Consider the following 18042-nt stretch of genomic DNA (forward strand, 5'->3'; position numbering starts at 1 on the left):
AATCCTGCAGAAAATAAAATGCACTGTGGAATTTTTTATGGATAGAAATTATTTGAGGTAGGAGTATAGCAGTAAGTACATGCTATTATCTTTCTGGCCAAGATGAAGAAAGACTGTGAAATGCTAGCTGAAATTAAAAAGGCAAATAAAAATGTCAACATACTAATAAAAATAGGATTTTTCAGTTTCCTAGTATTTATTGGGTCAATGTCTCATTGGGACATGCTAGAAAGGTTAAGTTTTTAGTTGCCATGGAGCAACTGCACCTAGAACTGATGATAGGGCAGCTACTTTAGATCTAGTCCTCAGTGGAATGCATGCCCTAGTGCAAGGTGCTACTGTGGTGGCACTGCTAAGCAATAATGATCATAATGCAATCAAATTTGACAATATCTGAAGAGAAGAAAAACTATATCAATAGCATATAATAAAGAGAGAGACTATGAAAGAATGAAGAAATTAGAAAAAGCTAAAAGGAGCGGTTGCATAGGTTAAAAGCATGAGCATGGACATTTTAAAAAATACAGTTTTGAAAGCTCCGATAAAATGTATTCATAGAAACATAGAAACATAGAAATGACGGCAGAAGAAGACCGAATGGCCCATCCAGTCTGCCCAGCAAGCCTCACACATTTTTTCTCTCATTCTTATCTGTTACTCTTAGCTCCTTGTTCTATTCCCCTTCCACCCCCACCATTAATGTAGAGAGCAGTGATGGAGCTGCATGCAAGTGAAATATCTAGCTTGATTAGTTAGGGGTAGTAGGGGCAGTAACCGCTGCGATAAGCAAGCTACACTTGCTTCCATTATATTAAGCAAGCTACACTTGCTTCCATTATATTAAAAGGCTGAAGGAAGATAAGTGACTGCCAGCACGGTTTATCGGAAAGGTCAAAGACGCAGAAAAAGCCAAAAGGTCATTGTTCCAAAAATGGAAAGGAGATCTAAATGAAGAAAATAGGCAAGAGCATAATTAAGAACTGCAAAGTTCGATGTTAAACAGATGAACATAAGAACATAAGAAATTGCCATGCTGGATCAGACTACTGTGATGATAAAACTTAAAATCCCATCATGGATGAAATGGATGAAAAAATGCTTCAACAATTATTGGCTGTTACTATGCCTTACGTGTAACAATGCCCTTATGCCTATCTTTTCTAATCTAGACTTTGAGCATCCAATATCATTGTGTCTGGTGAAAAAAAACTGACAAGGGGAAGAAAAACATTGAAATGAAAGCTATTCTATTAAGAAAATCAAATGTTTATTTATAGGCTGTAGAATAGCTTTTTCCTCTCCTCTATTGTGATTTTCCTATCTTCCAAACCGGGATGAGATTATCTTGTCTTCACCTACCTCTAGTCTTCACCTCTTCTGTTCTCTGCTTAGTTGACAAGAAATATTCCAAATGTGCTATGTGTATCAAGCCCTGGCTAATCACTTGCAAACAGGTTGTGAAGGGGTATAAAGGATAAGATAGGTGAACACTTTAAGGACTGACTTCAGAAATCTGGCCTGGTCCACCTTAAACCCTATAACAGCAGGGTGCTTCCCTAGGGAAGGTGAATAACTAAACAGACCTCAGGGAAGAGAAGGAGTCCTGGGAAGGCCAGTACTGATGAGCTGTGAACTGCATTGCTGTGATTTTGACAACTGCTAAGGTGAGCAGAGCTGCTTCTGTTTGTTTTCTTGTAATTATTACAAGTTTATGAAAGATGTGACAGAGTCTAGCTTGAATCTATTCTCTGGCCAGCCACGGACTGCTTAAGGTGCCACATATGGTGTCAATTTGGGGATTATTGCACTAAGGTTGGCACAGGCAGAGAGCCATGTCAAAAAAAAGAGGTGGAAATCTTTTCTTTCCTTTTCCTGAGGCCAGGCTGCTGCAGCAGCAAAGAGTTTGATTCATAGCAGGTTAAGAATGATATATATATATATATAGAGAGAGAGAGAGAGAGTAATATATATATATATATATATATATATATATATAAAGGCAGGGGAAGACATATGTATGTATATATATATATATATATATATATATATATATATATATACATACATATGTCTTCCCCTGCCTTTATCTTAAATGAAACAAGAGACAAGGGGCTTGTCTGTGTCATTGAGTCTTGCATTACCTGGGGCCATTTGTATTAGTGTGGTTTGTTGCTGGTTCAGTACACCTAGATACTGGTCAAACTAAGTAGGGTTTAAATCCATCTCTGGAGTTGCTGCTACCTTTCAGTAAGGACCTGTATTACTCGCACCATGTTACCTTACTGGCTCCAGTAGCATAAAAGTTTCTTTACAGGGCTTTGACTTGTTCTGGAATACCCAGACAACATTTCCTTTATCCTCAGAAAAAGAAAAAACTGCTGGATGTATTCTTCAGAAATTTTGAAAGAACCACCTGCATGACTGGCTGGCCAAAAGTCACCTGAACCATGTACCTGGCAAATCTACTTACCAGCAAGAGTCAATCGGCCTTTCAAGCTGCCAATCCTGATGGGCGATCTAGCTATTCTGATGTTAAAATTGCCATCCTAGAAAGAACGGATTATACAAAGGAGTCTTACTGGTAGCAGTTCCAAAGGAGTAGACTTCAAGCCACAGAAACCCCACAAATCCTTTTTCATTGGCTAAAAGATGCTAGTTGGAAATGGCTACAGCCCAAGGTAAAGCCAGGCCGTGAGGTAGCCAATAAGGTCCTCCTGAAGCAGTTCCTAGACAGGCTGGATCAGTCCATGCAGAACTGGGTGTGTTCACACCCAGGGCTCACCTTGAAGAAAGCCTTAGACACCTTCCACCAGGCTCAGTTGATGCCAGTTTATGCAGAAGCTGGAAAAACAACCCACACACATTTGCTGTCATGGCAGTGGAAGTGCAGGATGCCAGCAATGGTCCTTGGAGCAGGATAGCTCTGGTTTCATACTCAGATCATAGCCGTCAGGCTCCCCAGCTTGTTTCAACTGTGGAAGGAGAGGTCATTTGGCCAGAGATTGTTGATACCATGGAAAAGAAGCCTATTCCATTTGGTGGCTCGTGGGATGGTCCCGTGACTTGCCTCACTCACCACCGATGCTGGCAGCTCAGTGCCGTTGAGAGGACACCACCTCGGAGGTCACAAGCTGCCAGTGTAGGCCTTGTCAGTTTGCCTATGAAACTGCATCAACTACGTTTATTTATTTATTTATTTAAAATCTTTTCTATACCGTCGTTAAGCGGGTGCCATCACAACGGTTCACAATAAGGCACAAAAACTATGCTTGGTGCTATGTTGCAGCACCAAGGGCTCACACCTATGCTCCCTTGTACAAAGCCATGAATGTCAAGCTGTTAGCTAGGCAGGATTTTACACTGACAAAGGAGGACCGTCGAAGCAGGGACAACCATGGAGTCGGAGGGGAAATGAAGACCCGGGGATACCTGCACAGTCAAGTAGAAAATCTTTTCCTTTTGCTCACTTTATGCAGGAAATAAACATGAGGAGGACTTTTGCTCTTATGCAAAAGAAGAGAACAACAAGTCCTTTGTGGAAAATGTATACGCTAAAGTGGAACAAGTCCCGCAGGCGTGCTCCCATTGTAGAGGGAAAGAGCATGGTGTCAAAGAGTACTTCTGGCTCAAGGCTGAAAAGTGGGAGTACAAATTTATGACACCTTGCATTTGTAACTATATTGATTCCATATTCATGGATTATTAAAGTTTGTGATCCCAGTTAAGCTCAATGACTTCCTACATGTGCTTTGGTAGATTCGGCAAGACACTCATTAGCAAGGAGACACCTAAGAGATTATGTGAACTATAAGAAGAAAGTGACCCTCACTTGTACACATGGAGATCAGCAATAGTACTCTACATGTCAGGTAGTACTGACATTTACGACATGTCAAACCAGTATAGAGCTAGGAGTGCTTCCCAAGCTCACCTACCCAGATGTTCTGGGGCATGATTATTCCCAGTTTGAGATGCTATGAGTCCAGCTTAATGCTGCGTTCACCAATTGAATGGAAGACCCATTTCAAGAGATGTAACTGTGAGGGAACCCAGAACTAAATGGGAAGAATTTCAAGACACACAAAAAAAAAAAAAACCAGACAGCAGTGCCACCAGAGAAAGTTGGGGAATTCCAGGTATCTGAAGTCAAAGTAGGGCACTTACTTCAACAAAGGAGGAACAGCAGGAAACCCACAAACCCTTGATTTGTTCCCTAGAATGGGTAGGTAAGAGAAAACCTAGAAGGGTTAGATAGCCACAGCATAACATGTGGAAGGAAAATAGGAATGCCTGCTTTCTCAGGAGGATATCATTAGTAAGGGCAAGTGCTCAACCTGAAAAGTTTGATCTGAGGGGAAGGGTATGTGAAGGGGTATACAGGAGAAAACCCCAGAACATCTTAAAAGACTATCTCCAAAGATTTATTTATTTATTTATTTATTTATTTATTTAATTTTATATACCGGCAACCGTTTGCACATCGTGCCGGTTTACAGATAACTTACAACAATGGATATATAGGCAAAGCCTTTACAAGGAACAGTGTCTAACATGCGCTCAGAAACAGAGCAAGTAACTAGCAAACTTGTGGAGGGAGGGGTAGGGGTGGTCGAGACGGGGGAGGGGGGGCGGGGGGAGGGTGAGCACAAGTACAAAAGGAGTAATATGTACAAGGGTCGAGAGATTATTGATATATACATAGGTTATATTATTGACAAATACATAGGTTATATACTAAATTGTATAAGCATGTAGTAAATCAGTATTTGAGGTGAGAAGATGGGTACGGTAGAGCTATGTGTCGTATGTTATGTGCTAGAGGTTAGGTGTGGGTTTGTAAGTCCTTATAGGGTGTGGGAGTAGGTCCAGTGGAGGGGGTGTTAGTACGGGAAGGTGGTAGGGTTAAGGTGTTAGTAGGTAAAGATGATGATTGGGGGTAAGCTTGGAGGAAGAGCCAGGTTTTGAGTTTCTTTTTGAAGGTGGGTGTGGAGGTTTCAATGCGTAGGTCAAGAGGCATGGAGTTCCAGAGGGAAGGGCCTGCGAGGGAGAGGGCTCTGTTGGTGGTGGAGATGAGTCTGGTGGATTTTGTGGAGGGAGGGATAAGGGTTCCACGGAGAGAGGAGCGGGTAGGTCTTGAGGAGGTACGAAGGGTGAAGGGTGGGTTTAGCCAGTTGTAGTGTTCGTTAATTATACTTTTGTGGATGAGGGTAAGTGTTTTGTATAAAATTCGTGAGTGGATAGGAAGCCAGTGGAGGTTAAAGAGGGTGGGAGTGATGTGGTCTTTCTTTTTGGCATTGGTGAGGATGCGTGCAGTAGCGTTTTGAAGGAGTTGTAGAGGCTTGATGTAGGTAGCAGGGAGTCCCAGTAGGAGTGCATTACAGTAATCAATTTTTGAGAAAATTATAGATTGGAGTACTGTGCGGAAGTCAGAGAAGTAGAGGAGGGGTTTGAGTTTTTTGAGGGTTTGTAGTTTAAAGTAGCAGCTGCTAAGGATGGATTTGATATATGGTTTGAAGGTTAGTTGGTTGTCAAGTATGACACCTAGGTTTCTTGTATCGGAGAGAAAGTTAGAGGGTTGGAGGGTGGAGGGGGAGGGTGTGGGGGCATGTCTAGAGGAGATGAGGAGGAGCTCAGTTTTTTGCGGGTTGAGGGCTAGGTGCATGTCGGTGAGGAGTTGGTTTATGGAGGCGAGAATAGTGTTCCATTTTTGGAGAGCAGTGAGAGCAGAATTAGTGAAAGGAATGAGGATCTGCACATCATCTGCGTAGATGAAGTGTGTAATCCCAAGGTTGGAGAGGAGGTTTGTAAGGGGGAGCATGTATATGTTGAACAGGGTGGAAGAGAGGGAGGATCCTTGGGGGACGCCACAGTTGAGATTAATAGGGGGGGAGGTGAAGTTGTCGGTGAGGACTGTGTAGGTGCGGTTTTGGAGGAAGGATTTTATCCAGGAGAGAGCAGTATCTGAAATGCCTATACCGATGAGTGTGTTGATGAGGATGTTGTGATCTACAGTGTCAAAGGCGGCGGATATATCTAGCATAGCGATGAGATAGGAGTTGCCAGCATCCAATCCTTTGATGATTGTGTCGGTAAGGGAGAGGAGTAGGGATTCAGTGCTGAGGAGCTTTCGGAAGCCATATTGTGTGGGTGGGAGTATGTTGGATTGTTCTAGGTAGTCGGAGAGACGGGAGTTTACTAGTTTTTCAATGATTTTGGAGAGGAAGGGGAGGTTGGAGATGGGACGGAGATTGGAAAGGTTGGAGGGGTCAAGGGAGGGTTTTTTTAAGATGGGTTTGACCACGGCTTGTTTCAGGGAGATAGGTACTAGGCCGTGTTCCAGGGAGCAGTTAACGATTTTGGAGAGTGAAGAGGCTATAGTTTTGGGAATAGTGAGGAGGAGTTTAGTGGGGATGGTTTCTGAAGGGTGGGAGGAGGGTCTCATCTTCTTTAGAATGTTTTCTATTTCTAGAGATGAGGAGGGTTCAAAAGAGAAGAGGGTGGTGGGTGTGGGTGTGAGAGGGTTGGGGGGGGTGATGTAACTGGTGAGGAGGGAGTTTTTGGTGTTAGGGGTAAATTTAGCGGTGATGTTGGAAATTTTGTCCTTAAAGAACATGGCAATTTCGTTGCATCGAGTTTGTGTGGAGGGGACTTGGGCTGTGGACACATTGGGTTTGGTAAGATTTGAAACTAGAGTGAATAATGCTTTAGGGTTGAATTGGAGGTGGTGAATTTTCTTGGCATAGTATTCTTTTTTTGTTGTTTGAATGGCGTTTCTATAAGTATGCATGAGTTGGTAATAGATGGTTTTTGTGGCGGTAGTGGGATATTTGCGCCAGTGTCTTTCTGCTGCTCTAAGCTGGATTTTTTGGGTTTTGAGTGTCTGGGTGTACCAAGGTTTTTTGGATGATTTGGTTTGTGTGATTGTTTTGTGAATGATTGGGCATAGATTGTTGGCGATTTTCTGTGTTGTTTCTGTCCAGGAGGATATAGCCCGGTCTGCTGTCTCCAGGTCAAGTTGATTTGGGATGTTGGAGCAGGCGGTAGTGAGGGTATCTATCGAGCAGGTTTTACGGTATTGGAAGGATTTAGGCTGGGAAGGAGAGGAGGTCGGTGAGGTTTGTAGAGAGAGGGTAGTGTTAATGATGGAGTGGTCAGACCAGGGGACAGGGAGGCATGTGGGGGAGCGGATGACGTTGATGAGTGCGTTGGTGAAAATGAGGTCAAGGGTATGACCTGCTTTGTGGGTAGGGGAGTGGATAAGTTGGGTAAAGCCCATGGCGTCTAACGATGAAATGAAAGCTTCGCATGATGGGGATTGTGGGGTGGAGTCGACATGCAGGTTAAAGTCGCCAAGGAGAATCGTGGGGATGTCGGGAGAGAGGGAGATGGTGAGGAATTCAATAAGGGGGGAGGGGTCTTTTTCTAGTAGACCAGGTGGGGTATATATAAGGCAGATTTGTAGTGATTGCGACTTGAAAAGGCCTACTTCGTATTGGTTGGGAATATTGCAGGTATGTGAGGTGAGCTTGAGTTCTTTTTTTGCTAGGAGGAGTAAGCCCCCTCCTCTTTTCTTTTTTCGTGGGATGGAGAAAATGTCGTAGGTTTCAGAGGGTAGTTGGTTGATGAGGGGGGTGTCGCAGGGTTTGAACCAGGTTTCAGTTACTGCAAAGATTTCTGGTTTGGAGTCAGTTAGAATATCATGGAAAAGGTGTGTTTTTTGTTTTAGGGATTGGGCGTTAATGAGTAGCAGAGAAATGAGAGAAATGGTGAGGGCTTGCGAGGTGGGAGATATGGGAATAGAGGTCAGCCGCCTTTTTTGAGGGTTATGATGGTTGTAGGGGGGGAAGATTAGTTTAAGGGGGTGTCCGGGCGGGTAATTGGGGGGACAGCAGTAAGTGTGTGGGGGCATTATTGTACGGGGGGCTAGTGGAGGTGTATTAGGGAGAGTGACAGGTTGTGAGATGCAGGCACCGTAGTGCGGTTAGACAGATTAAAGCAATGGTAGCAGATCAATGTAGGAGCATGCACTGTGAGTACAGATGAACAGATTAATGTGGTTTAACAAGGTAAGAATTTGACCGGATTAATGCAATTTGAACAGATGAAAAGCAACATCACATTTCAAAGCAATCGATTGGAGTAATGCAGTGTAACAAAGTACTTACAGTTAGACATAGTAGGCAGGCATTGGGATGCGGTAGGTTAGGAAATGCAGATACTGTACATTAAGTTGCCATATAGTCCAGACGGGGACACATTTACATCTGATAAGCTTGCTGTGAAAGGTCTTTGGTCTGTCTTTGGTGAAGGTGTTCACTTGGAACAGATTGTTGTCTCCAGGTGATAGGCGGCGGCTTCTGTCAGGGAGTTCTTGGCTGTGGTGAGACTTCTGGGCACAAATTGGGAGCAGAAGTGGGGTGGAGCTCGGGCTTAGCACAGGGCGACACGAAGGGGCAAAACAAAGGGGCAGGCCCCTTTGTCGCGCTCCTTCGTGCGCGCGACGCCCGGCGCGCGACGCCAGGGAGCGTGTCGATTTAACAAACCGGGCCGGTCGCACCTCTGACGTCACCGACGCGACGTATTCTGTGGGCGGTTTGGGGCCTGCTGGCAGCGAGGACTCGTGGATCGGGTCGGGGCCGGCGAGAGGCGAGGGTTCGCAGGTCCAATCGAGGCCGGCTGGAGGCGGAGGATCGTGGCCTTTCAGGTAGGTCGGCAGTTGGAGAGAAGGCCGGCGATCCGCGAGGGAGCCCGATCGGGGTGAGCGGAACAAGAGGCCTTACCCCGGCGGGCTTCAGCGCCGATTGCGCAGGCCAAGTTCACCGCTGGAGCCTCGTGGAATGAAGAGGAGGATGAAGAGCAGAGCGGCGATTTAAAAACCGCGCCGGTCGCACCTCTGACGTCACCGCCGCGACGTATTCTGTGGGCGGTTCGGGGCCTGCTGGCAGCGAGGACTCGTGGATCGGGTCGGGGCCGGCGAGAGGCGAGGGTTCGCAGGTCCAATCGAGGCCGGCTGGAGGCGGAGGATCGTGGCCTTTCAGGTAGGTCGGCAGTTGGAGAGAAGGCCGGCGATCGGCGAGGGAGCCCGATCGGGGTGAGCGGAACAAGAGGCCTCCTGATCCACCTTAAACCCTATAGCAGAAGGGAATTCTAGTCCTAGGGCATTTCCCTAGGGAAGAGGAATAACTAGCTGGGCCCAGGAGGGAAGAAAGAGTCCTAGGGAAGAAAAAGAGCCTAGGGAAGTCCAATACTGATGAGCTATGAACTGCATTGCTGGGTTTTTTTTTAGAACTGATAAGGTTTGTTTTCTTGAAATTAATAAAAGTTTATGAAAGACCTGCCAGAGATAGCTTAAATCTATTCACTGGCCAGCTTCAGACTGCTCAAGGTGCCACATAGGCCTTATAAAAATGCCTCTGTCTAAACTCTAGTTTCTAGTTTATTCAGAATTAGAGGAAAACTTGTTTCTGCTAATACTGGTGAAAATCTCTTACTAATTTCAAGTTTTCAAATAACATGAGTCTTATACAAAGCCATCTCACAAAAGACCAGGGATGTGCAGAGCAAAATTTTATGTTCATATTTCTTATGTCCGAAAGGGGGTCCCACTTGCGGCCAATATGGACATAAAAAAAATCCAATGAGTTGGGTATATGTACATATGTGCAAAAAAAAAATTTAAACCCCCTCACCCTCCTTAATCCCCCCCCCCCAGACTTACCACAACTCCCTGGTGATCGAGCGAGGAGTGAGGACGTCATTTCTGCAATCCTTGGCGAGAAGCATGTGACGTCGGCGGCACGTCGAGTGACGCCGGCGTCACGTGATTCCCGGCGAGTTCGCGCCGGACGGCTCGTTCGGCCCAAAAAGAACTTTTGGCCAGCTTGGGGGGGTCAGGAGGCCCCCCCAAGCTGGCCAAAAAGAACTTTTGGCCAGCTTGGGGGGGTCAGTTTGGCCAAGCTGGCCAAAAAGAACTTTTGGCCAGCTTGGGGGGGGTCAGGAGGCCCCCCCAAGCTGGCCAAAAGTTCTTTTTGGGCCGAACGAGCCGTCCGGCGCGAACTCGCCGGGAATCACGTGACGCCGGCGTCACTCGACGTGCCGCCGACGTCACATGCTTCTCGCCAAGGATTGCAGAAATGGCGTCCTCGCTCCATCACCAGGGAGTTGTGGTAAGTCGGGGGGGGGGGGGGGGATTAAGGAGGGTGAGGGGGTTTATATTTTTATTTTGGCTCAACAATCGCGATTTCCCACATATCCAACATATCTATGTTGGATATGTGGGAAATCCGATCGTTTATGTCGAATCAATTTTTTAAGTTAAAAAAAAATATGAGTAGCGTTTTACTAATGCGGTCAATCCGAATGCACACCCCTACAAAAGACTGTGGCTCAATATGTTTCAAATTCTCAATTTGGAATTTAGAGAAGCATTCTAGAAACACTGAGATTTTCTGGCTGAGATTTAGTTGACTTTAGTCTGATGGTTTTCAACACAATCTCTGCCAGTCTGATTTTCAGGATGTTCACAATGAATATGCAAGAGATATTTTTGCATAAGATGGAGGCAATGCATGCAAATTGAATGTGAGGGCAAATAATTATCATTTTCTTTTTTTGTTTTGTTGTATTGCCTTTTTTTTAGTTTGTTTTTTGGTTTATTAAATGCTTATTTCAGTTTAATTCATTTGTCAAACTGAAATAAGCATAAAAAAAAAAGAATGTGAAATGGGCCCAAACTGGTCCTGCAGCACGCTGCTGATTCAGGTCCCAAGGGCATTGCCACATGCACTCTCAATAAGCCATGATTTCCCCAGACTCCCTCACATGCCAATAAGCCGGGGCCTACCCGGCTGGGCTAAACCATGCAGCCAGGGCTTCCCCGAGCCCCTTTGACGCCACTACCCCCTGCAAAAAAGTTGGGGCTGAGAACCTCCTTGGCCACAACTTACCCCTTCGTGGGGGTCTTCAGCAAAGAAAGATTCATGAGCAAGGTAGTTTCCCAGTATGTTGCTAGTTGTCTATGGAGTTGGTTTTATGAGGTTAAGCGATGTTGTCCATGAGGCAGCCATGTCAGTGAGTGATGAGTGGCTTCCAGTTTTGTTGTTGTTGTTGTTTTCTTAACTGATTATTATGAATGCTTTTATGGCACCCAGTCGAGCCGTGGAGAGTGGGAAAATGAATCATGAAATATTTTAAATAAATAAATACTTATATAAATTATGGACATCCTGAACAGCAGACTGATTAGTAGGTACTCCAGGAGCAGCTTGAGAAGCACTGCATTAGACAATCTCTGAAGAAGGTGGCCCACTTAGCCAGAGGTTCCTAACTTTGGCCATAAGGATTGAAAGAAAGAGGAACTAAGGGCAAAAATATGTTTATGCGTCTGGACCACTATTTCCAGCCTCATAGTATGCTAACCCTACTTTTATATGAAAGAAAAAAATCCTGGTCCTCTTACAGTGCAGTCACTAGAAGTATTACATCATATGCTAATCAAACAGGAATAAAACACATTTTTTATTTCATTACTGAACAGTACCTGAGACCCAGTACTGATGTATACCTCTACAAAATGACAGAAAAATCCACCAAATGTCAGAAGTGAAATATGATTGAAATCTAATGTGTACTATTGCTCAGATAATCCCAAATCTTTTTTTTTTCTGGAAAGACTTATCAAAGGGTAGAGTGTGCTCCAAATGTAAGACTGATGCTTTAGCACAAAAGAAATAAAGAAAATGATTCTATTAAAGGATGTTGCCAAGTAGAGATGTGAATTGTGTGCCAGATCGTCTTAACGATCAGATTCGGCTGGGGGAGGGGGGGAAATCTGATCGTTAAGATATGTGAATTGGAATCGTTTCCGATTCCAATTCACATCGCTAATTTTTTTTTTTAGGGAGGCCCGCGCCGCTAAAAAAAAAAACCCACCCGACCCTTTAAATCGACCCCCCCTCCCGACCCCCCCCCCAAAACCTTTTAAAATTACCTGGTGGTCCAGGGGGGCCTCGGGGGGCCTCAGGGAGAGATCCATGGGGGCCTCGGGGAAAGATTTCCCGTTCCCAGGCATCAGCTGTTCTAAAAAAAAAATGGCCATCCAGTGCTCCTACCATGTGACAGGGGCCGGCCAATGGCACGGATACCCTGTCACATGGTAAGGGCAAAGGGGCATCGGTGCCATTTTTTTTTTAGAACAGCTGATGCCTGGGAACGGGAAATCTTTCCCCGAGGCCCCCCTGGATCTCTCCTCTCACCCCGAGGCCCCCCTGGATCTCTCCCCGAGGCCCCCCGAGGCCCCCCTGGACCACCAGGTAATTTTAAAAGGTTTTGGGGGGGTTGGGAGGGGGGGGTCAATTTAAAGGGTCGGGTGGGTTGGTTTTTTTTTAGCGGCGCTAGCCTCCCTAAAAAAAAAGGGTCGGGAGGGTGGGGGAGGCTAAGGGGGGTCAATTTAAAGGGTCGGGTGGGTTTTTTTTTTTATCGGGCCATCGGCGCCATTTTAATTAGTGGCAGCCAAAATGGCGCCGATGGCCCGAGAGCGGGAGATCGTGGCGGGACCCCCCCCCCCCACTGGACCACCAGGTAACTTAACATTTTGGGGGGGTTTGGGAGGGTGGGGGAGGGTAAGGAATTGGTTTTAAAGGGTCGGGGTGGGTTTAGGGGTTGTTTTGGTGTGCCGGTTTTCCCGCCCTCCCCCAAATAATTCCCGTGCCCTATTTAACGATACAATACAAATGCCCCTGACGATAAATCGGGGGCATTTGTATTGTATCATGCACTCTAACGATTTAGAACGATTTTAAAATTATCTGACGATAATTTTAATCGGTTAAAAACGATTCACATCCCTATTGCCAAGAACTGAATATGTAATTATGAAGAACAAAATAGTGAGTTTATGACCTACTTGTTGTCATAGAGCTACATAGAGAAAGATGTTTATAATTCTTTCTGGATTAAGAAATATTCAATTATTTTAATAATATATTGGGTCACAATTGTATTTCATAAACAAATCATTTCTCCTCAATAGTCATTTTCAATGTCCCTGATTTTTTTCATGCAACCTTTTCCATGCCCTTATAAGCCTGACATTTCAAGTATATAAAATAGAGAGTGTTTTATATAATATTAATTTAACTCTTGGTGACATCTGTAAAAGGGATGTGTGTGGTTCCTAAATTTCCTTATGTAACATCATGGGGTAACTTTTAAGTTAGTCTAATGTGGCATTATGACCTATAAATACTTTGATTTAATTTAATTTTTGATAATTCAATTTTTTCATTGGCCAACAAAACAACTTGAACTCTGTACTAATTAATATTGGGAAATTTAGTTAAATTCATAATCATCACTGAACAACTTTCCCTAGGGGCTAATTTACTGTCATACCCCCAGAGATAATATTTGCAAAACAAGGTTTAAGATTCTAACCTGAGATAGTAAGCAAAAGTTTTCACTGCAAACAGGGATGTACATAAGGAAAAAATTATTTCATTTAGACCATTCATTTCATGGGAACCTAAATTCATTTAATTAGTTTCAAAATGAAAAAAAAAATATGTGTTCATTTTATTTGTTTTTTCGTTTGTCATAAAGTCAATGGAGGAAGCATTGTAGCTTATTTTGGGCTCCAAAATTGGGGTTTTCGTATGAATTTTCATGGAACTTGTAAGAAATCATCAGAAGGGGGGTGAGAGAGTCTATAGGAAATGGCCTCAAACAACCTTAAAGGAGTGGGCCAACTTTCTCATCCTGTCCTCCTTAAGATCCAGACCCACAAGGAATCCTGGGTGAAGGAAGGAGCCCCTCACCAGAGTTTAAGAATTCAGGGACTAGTACGGTTAGATAGGCCCTGGGGTACAGGCAGGAACCCAGCTTCTGCCAAGACATGCTATATCTGATGTCTGTGAGCTACCTAAACTTAAGGTGAGCTGCAACATTTGTTTGATTTTTGCTTTTCACTGTAAATAAATTGCACATATGGAATAAAACAGAGTCTGCACGTTATTCCTTCTGGCTATATCCCAAGCCACTATTGTTCACCTTACCACAGGGGGAAGGAATTCAAAGTGGGGGTGGCAACTTTTAAACAGCCATGTGGGTGCACATGTAAGTGCATAGATTGGCTCGTGCCAATGGATGCATCCATTTTATACCATACGCGTGTGTATTCATGCATGTTATAACATCAGCAGTATGCATGTAAATGTGCATGCAATTTTATAAGGATGTGCACTATGCACAGAATTGCCGCCTCTACTGCATAAGTGGGGGGATTTTGCTAGTCATGCGCCAACTGTTACGATTCCTGCCCGCGGAGCTACTCTCCATGAGCAGGCCTCTCAACTCTGATGCCGCTGGGATGCCGCCGACTTTGTTCTCTGCGGCCCAGAGGCCGCGACCATCTCCTGCCCTGCGCGGCTGGGCTGTCCCCGCCGGGAGCTGTTCTTCGCGGCTATTGCTGCCGCTGCTGCCACGCCATGGCAGCCTGGGTGGCTACACCCGATGCCATCTTCCTCACAGCCTGTACCACTGCCGAAACACTGTCCTCGCGGCAGGGAGCCGCCACCACGGATCCTCTTCGAGCGGCAGGGGGAAGCCGCTGCCGCTCTGACCTCGTCATCCGGCCTGGAGGCTGCTCCGAAGCCTGCCTGCTCCTTGTTCTGCTCCTGTGCACAGCTTACTGCTGTCCATGGTCCTGCTTCCTCCAGGGCTCTGCTCTTAGGCGCTGGCGCGCACCTCTTCACAGTATTTAAAGGGCCAGTAGCAGGAAGTGCTCCTGGTTCCACCTGCTTCAGCCCTGTAAAGAGGCCTCTCTTCAGTTACTCCGGTCCTTCGGATCGGGTTCCACAGTTGTCTGTGTCTTCTGACCAGTCCAGGTCTTCCGTGGTCTTCTTCTGCTTTGACGGCTTTGTCTTCATGTTCCTGATGTCCTTTGTCCATGCCTTCAGTTATCTTCATGTTCCTGATGTCCTTCGTCCATGTCTTCAGTCGTCTTCAGGTTCCTGATGTTCTTCGTCTGTGTCTTCAGATGTCTTCCTGTTCCTGGTGTCCTTTGCTTGCACGTTCTGATGTCCGATGTCCTTCGCAATGTCTTTGTCTTCACCTCTGCCTCCTTGCCTTGGTTCCTTGATGTCCACTTTCCTGGCGTGCAATTGTCGTGGTCCACGACCAGTCCCATGGGTGGGCTGTGTAGGGTGCCTCACAGTACAAAGGCCATCTTCATCTCCACAGTGCAACCCTCCGGAAGACTTCTACTTCAGTCCTAAGTTTTACTCCTTGAGAATTGAATCCTGTCCCGGTCTTCGGAGCCTATTGCAAACTGCGTCTGTTCATGTCAAGACTCTGTTTGAACCTGCTCCACCCCAGCGTGGTCCGCAACCAGTCCCGTGGGTGGACTGTGTAGGGTGCGCCCTGGTGCAGGCTTCTTCAGTATCTTCATCATGTTCCAGTATGAGCTTCCATTATTCCTCCTGGAGTCTGCTTCAAGCCCAGCGTGATCCGTGACCAGTCCCGCGGGTGGACTGTGTAGGGCGTACTGCGTCGCAGTCTTGACCCAGCACTTTAGACCCATGCCTTGAGCCTTCGTCTACAGTGTCCTCGCTTCAGTCTTCATCTACAGTCTCCCTGCCTGAGTCTTCGTCCCAAGTCTTCTGCATCTGCCCTCATCCTCTGTCTGGCCTGCTGCCTCTTACCGTACCCAGCAGCAGGACTGAAAGGGCTTGGAATGGTCAAAGGACTGTTCATTGATCAACATTGCGTTGTTGGTCGCCTGGGGTGTGCAGGTCCGGTAGAGGGTCAGACCTTGTATCCTTGTCTTTGCTTCAGCCTTGCCCTGCTCCTCGTACCCTTGCTCGTACCATCTCACCTCCTGTGGTGTGTCCTGGGGCTCCTCCCTGAGTCATGCCGTGGCCCAAGGGCTCACAACACTCGCTTCAGAAACGACCATGCCTCCATGCTTGTAATAGTAGCCAAAGGTCCCAAACCCTCGGTTTGTAACAGCTTCTGGAGGTCGTGCTCGTAACACCAATGCAAATACCGATTTCCCCAGTTCATTCCCAGTTCACCCCAGTAAAGGAAAGGACTTCCTAACCCACCTAGCTAGATAGCCTCCCTTTTACTCTAATAACCCCAACCCTTCAAACAACATTGACTAGCCCTGATTTTTTTTATTTTAAAACTTACATGACATCCATAGCAGAAGTAAAGTTGCATAATAGGGGATCTCGGTGCACGCTTGTGAGAATAAATGATTGCGTGCACATTTCAAGTGATCTTCTTAGAATGCCCATGTCCAGCCCATGCTCTGCCCAGAGCATGCCCTTTCCCTTTTTTAACTTTTTCATTTGTGTTCGTACCGGGAGATATGCGCATACTCAGGCATTTCTTAAAATATCCATGATGCATGCTGAGCCGAGACACACGCATATATCTCGGCTTTGGCACACATAGGGCTTTTAAAATTCACCTTTAACTAATCTGTGGCAAAGTGGCACCAAAAGTGTCATGAATAGCTGAAGGATCTGAAAAGGAGCAAAGGAATACAAGCACTGGTAGGAGCTCTTTAAGGCATCATCAAAAGAGCAAAGAAGAAACCAGTGTGGGAAGAAAACACCAAGGCTTCAAAAGAGGGCACTAGCAACAGTGGCATGAACCCTTGATGCCAGTATTAGAGGCAAACTCACACCCAAGGTGGCATCAGCATCCTAAGGCACCAAAAAGGGGGAACAAAGTAGAAAAGGTGGGAGGGAAAAGCACCAAGGCACCAATAAAAGGACAAAAGTATGGAATCAAGATACCAAAGCAGCATGAGAGGTGCAAAGCAGCTCCTCAGAAAGGCAGGAACACCTCAAGGTGTAAGGTCTGGGGTTTGGCAGCAAGACATAGTGGCAGAAAGAACTCCAAAGTGCAAAGTTTGGACATGGCAGCAAAGCTGCATGGCACAAAGACCCCCATAGTGCACCATGAGGGGGTAAAGCAGCAAGGCAGATTGGCATGGGAGACTGTTGAAGTACACTTGCCAATTGTCAGATTCAGCACAAGAAAATGAACTATGATAAGTATCATTTTCTTGACATAAAACTTTACTGCATTCCCTCTTTGAACTTGATCTAGCTGCTGGGTGGAATTTTGATTTTACATACTCAGAATATGTAATGGTTGTCCAGTGAGTGTGGTTTGTTTCTGGCAGTTTGAGAGGGTTGCTTTATTTAGAAAGATTTTTCCATATTCTTTAGCTAAACTCTGACTGATCCATTCCCGATTTTCTGATTTGCATGAGTTCTGTCTCTTCCTTTCTGATACTTTTGCCACACTCAGAACATATTAATGGTTTCTCTCCTGTATGATTTCTGTTCTGCCTGTATTTATTACTTCAAACTGAGGGCTTTTGGAGACAAATCATCCCAGTATAATTAACCAATAAATAGGGTGGTAGAACCAGTCTGGGACTGAGAAGGGTTGAAGTAAAAAAGAACTATAGAAGAGCTGCTGTGGTAGTAGAAACCTGTATCTTTTACCTTTTTTAACAATTATGTTCTAGGGACAAAATAACCCAGTATAACAAACCAAGAAGAAAATGTGGGAAGAAAACCTCAAGGCTCCAAAGGAGGACACAAACAACAGTTTTCTGATATGGCAGCTAGGCATGAGGCAGTAAGTCCCCTATGGTGGTATTAGGAATATGGCACCTTGGGTTTGAGGCACCAAGTTCATGGTAGAAGAATCTTGTTTATTTTGGGGTTTTTCTTTCATTTTTGTTCCAGAGACCAAATAGACCAGTGCAACCAACAAACAAAGAGGTGGAAGAACCAGACTAGGATCATTGTAGAGGGATTAGAACAAAACATAAACCAAAAATAGATGGAAAAGCGGAAAAATGTTTTAATGTTTCACTTATTTTTATGGGAAAAACAAACACCCAAGTATAACCAAGAAACAAACAACAGCAAACATCACAGGTGCACCAAAACTCCCATGCTCATTCACAATAGACAGAGCAGTAGCACCAAGACCTCTGTGGTAGTATAAGGGACAGAG

At 45.3% G+C, this 18042-nt stretch overlaps 1 long non-coding RNA gene across 1 annotated transcript in view; it reads left to right on the forward strand.

Annotated features, from left to right (window-relative positions):
- The first annotated feature begins 1541 nt into the window (after nt 1-1541).
- The window catches only part of LOC115080856, a 52445-nt gene continuing 35944 nt past the window's right edge, over nt 1542-18042 (forward strand). Inside the window, exon 1 of the long non-coding RNA XR_003853686.1 lies at nt 1542-1664. This is a non-coding gene — a long non-coding RNA (uncharacterized LOC115080856). The remainder of the gene's footprint in view (nt 1665-18042) is intronic.

The sequence above is a fragment of the Rhinatrema bivittatum genome, chromosome 1 (genome assembly GCF_901001135.1).
Source record: "Rhinatrema bivittatum chromosome 1, aRhiBiv1.1, whole genome shotgun sequence".
Taxonomy (NCBI): domain Eukaryota; kingdom Metazoa; phylum Chordata; class Amphibia; order Gymnophiona; family Rhinatrematidae; genus Rhinatrema; species Rhinatrema bivittatum.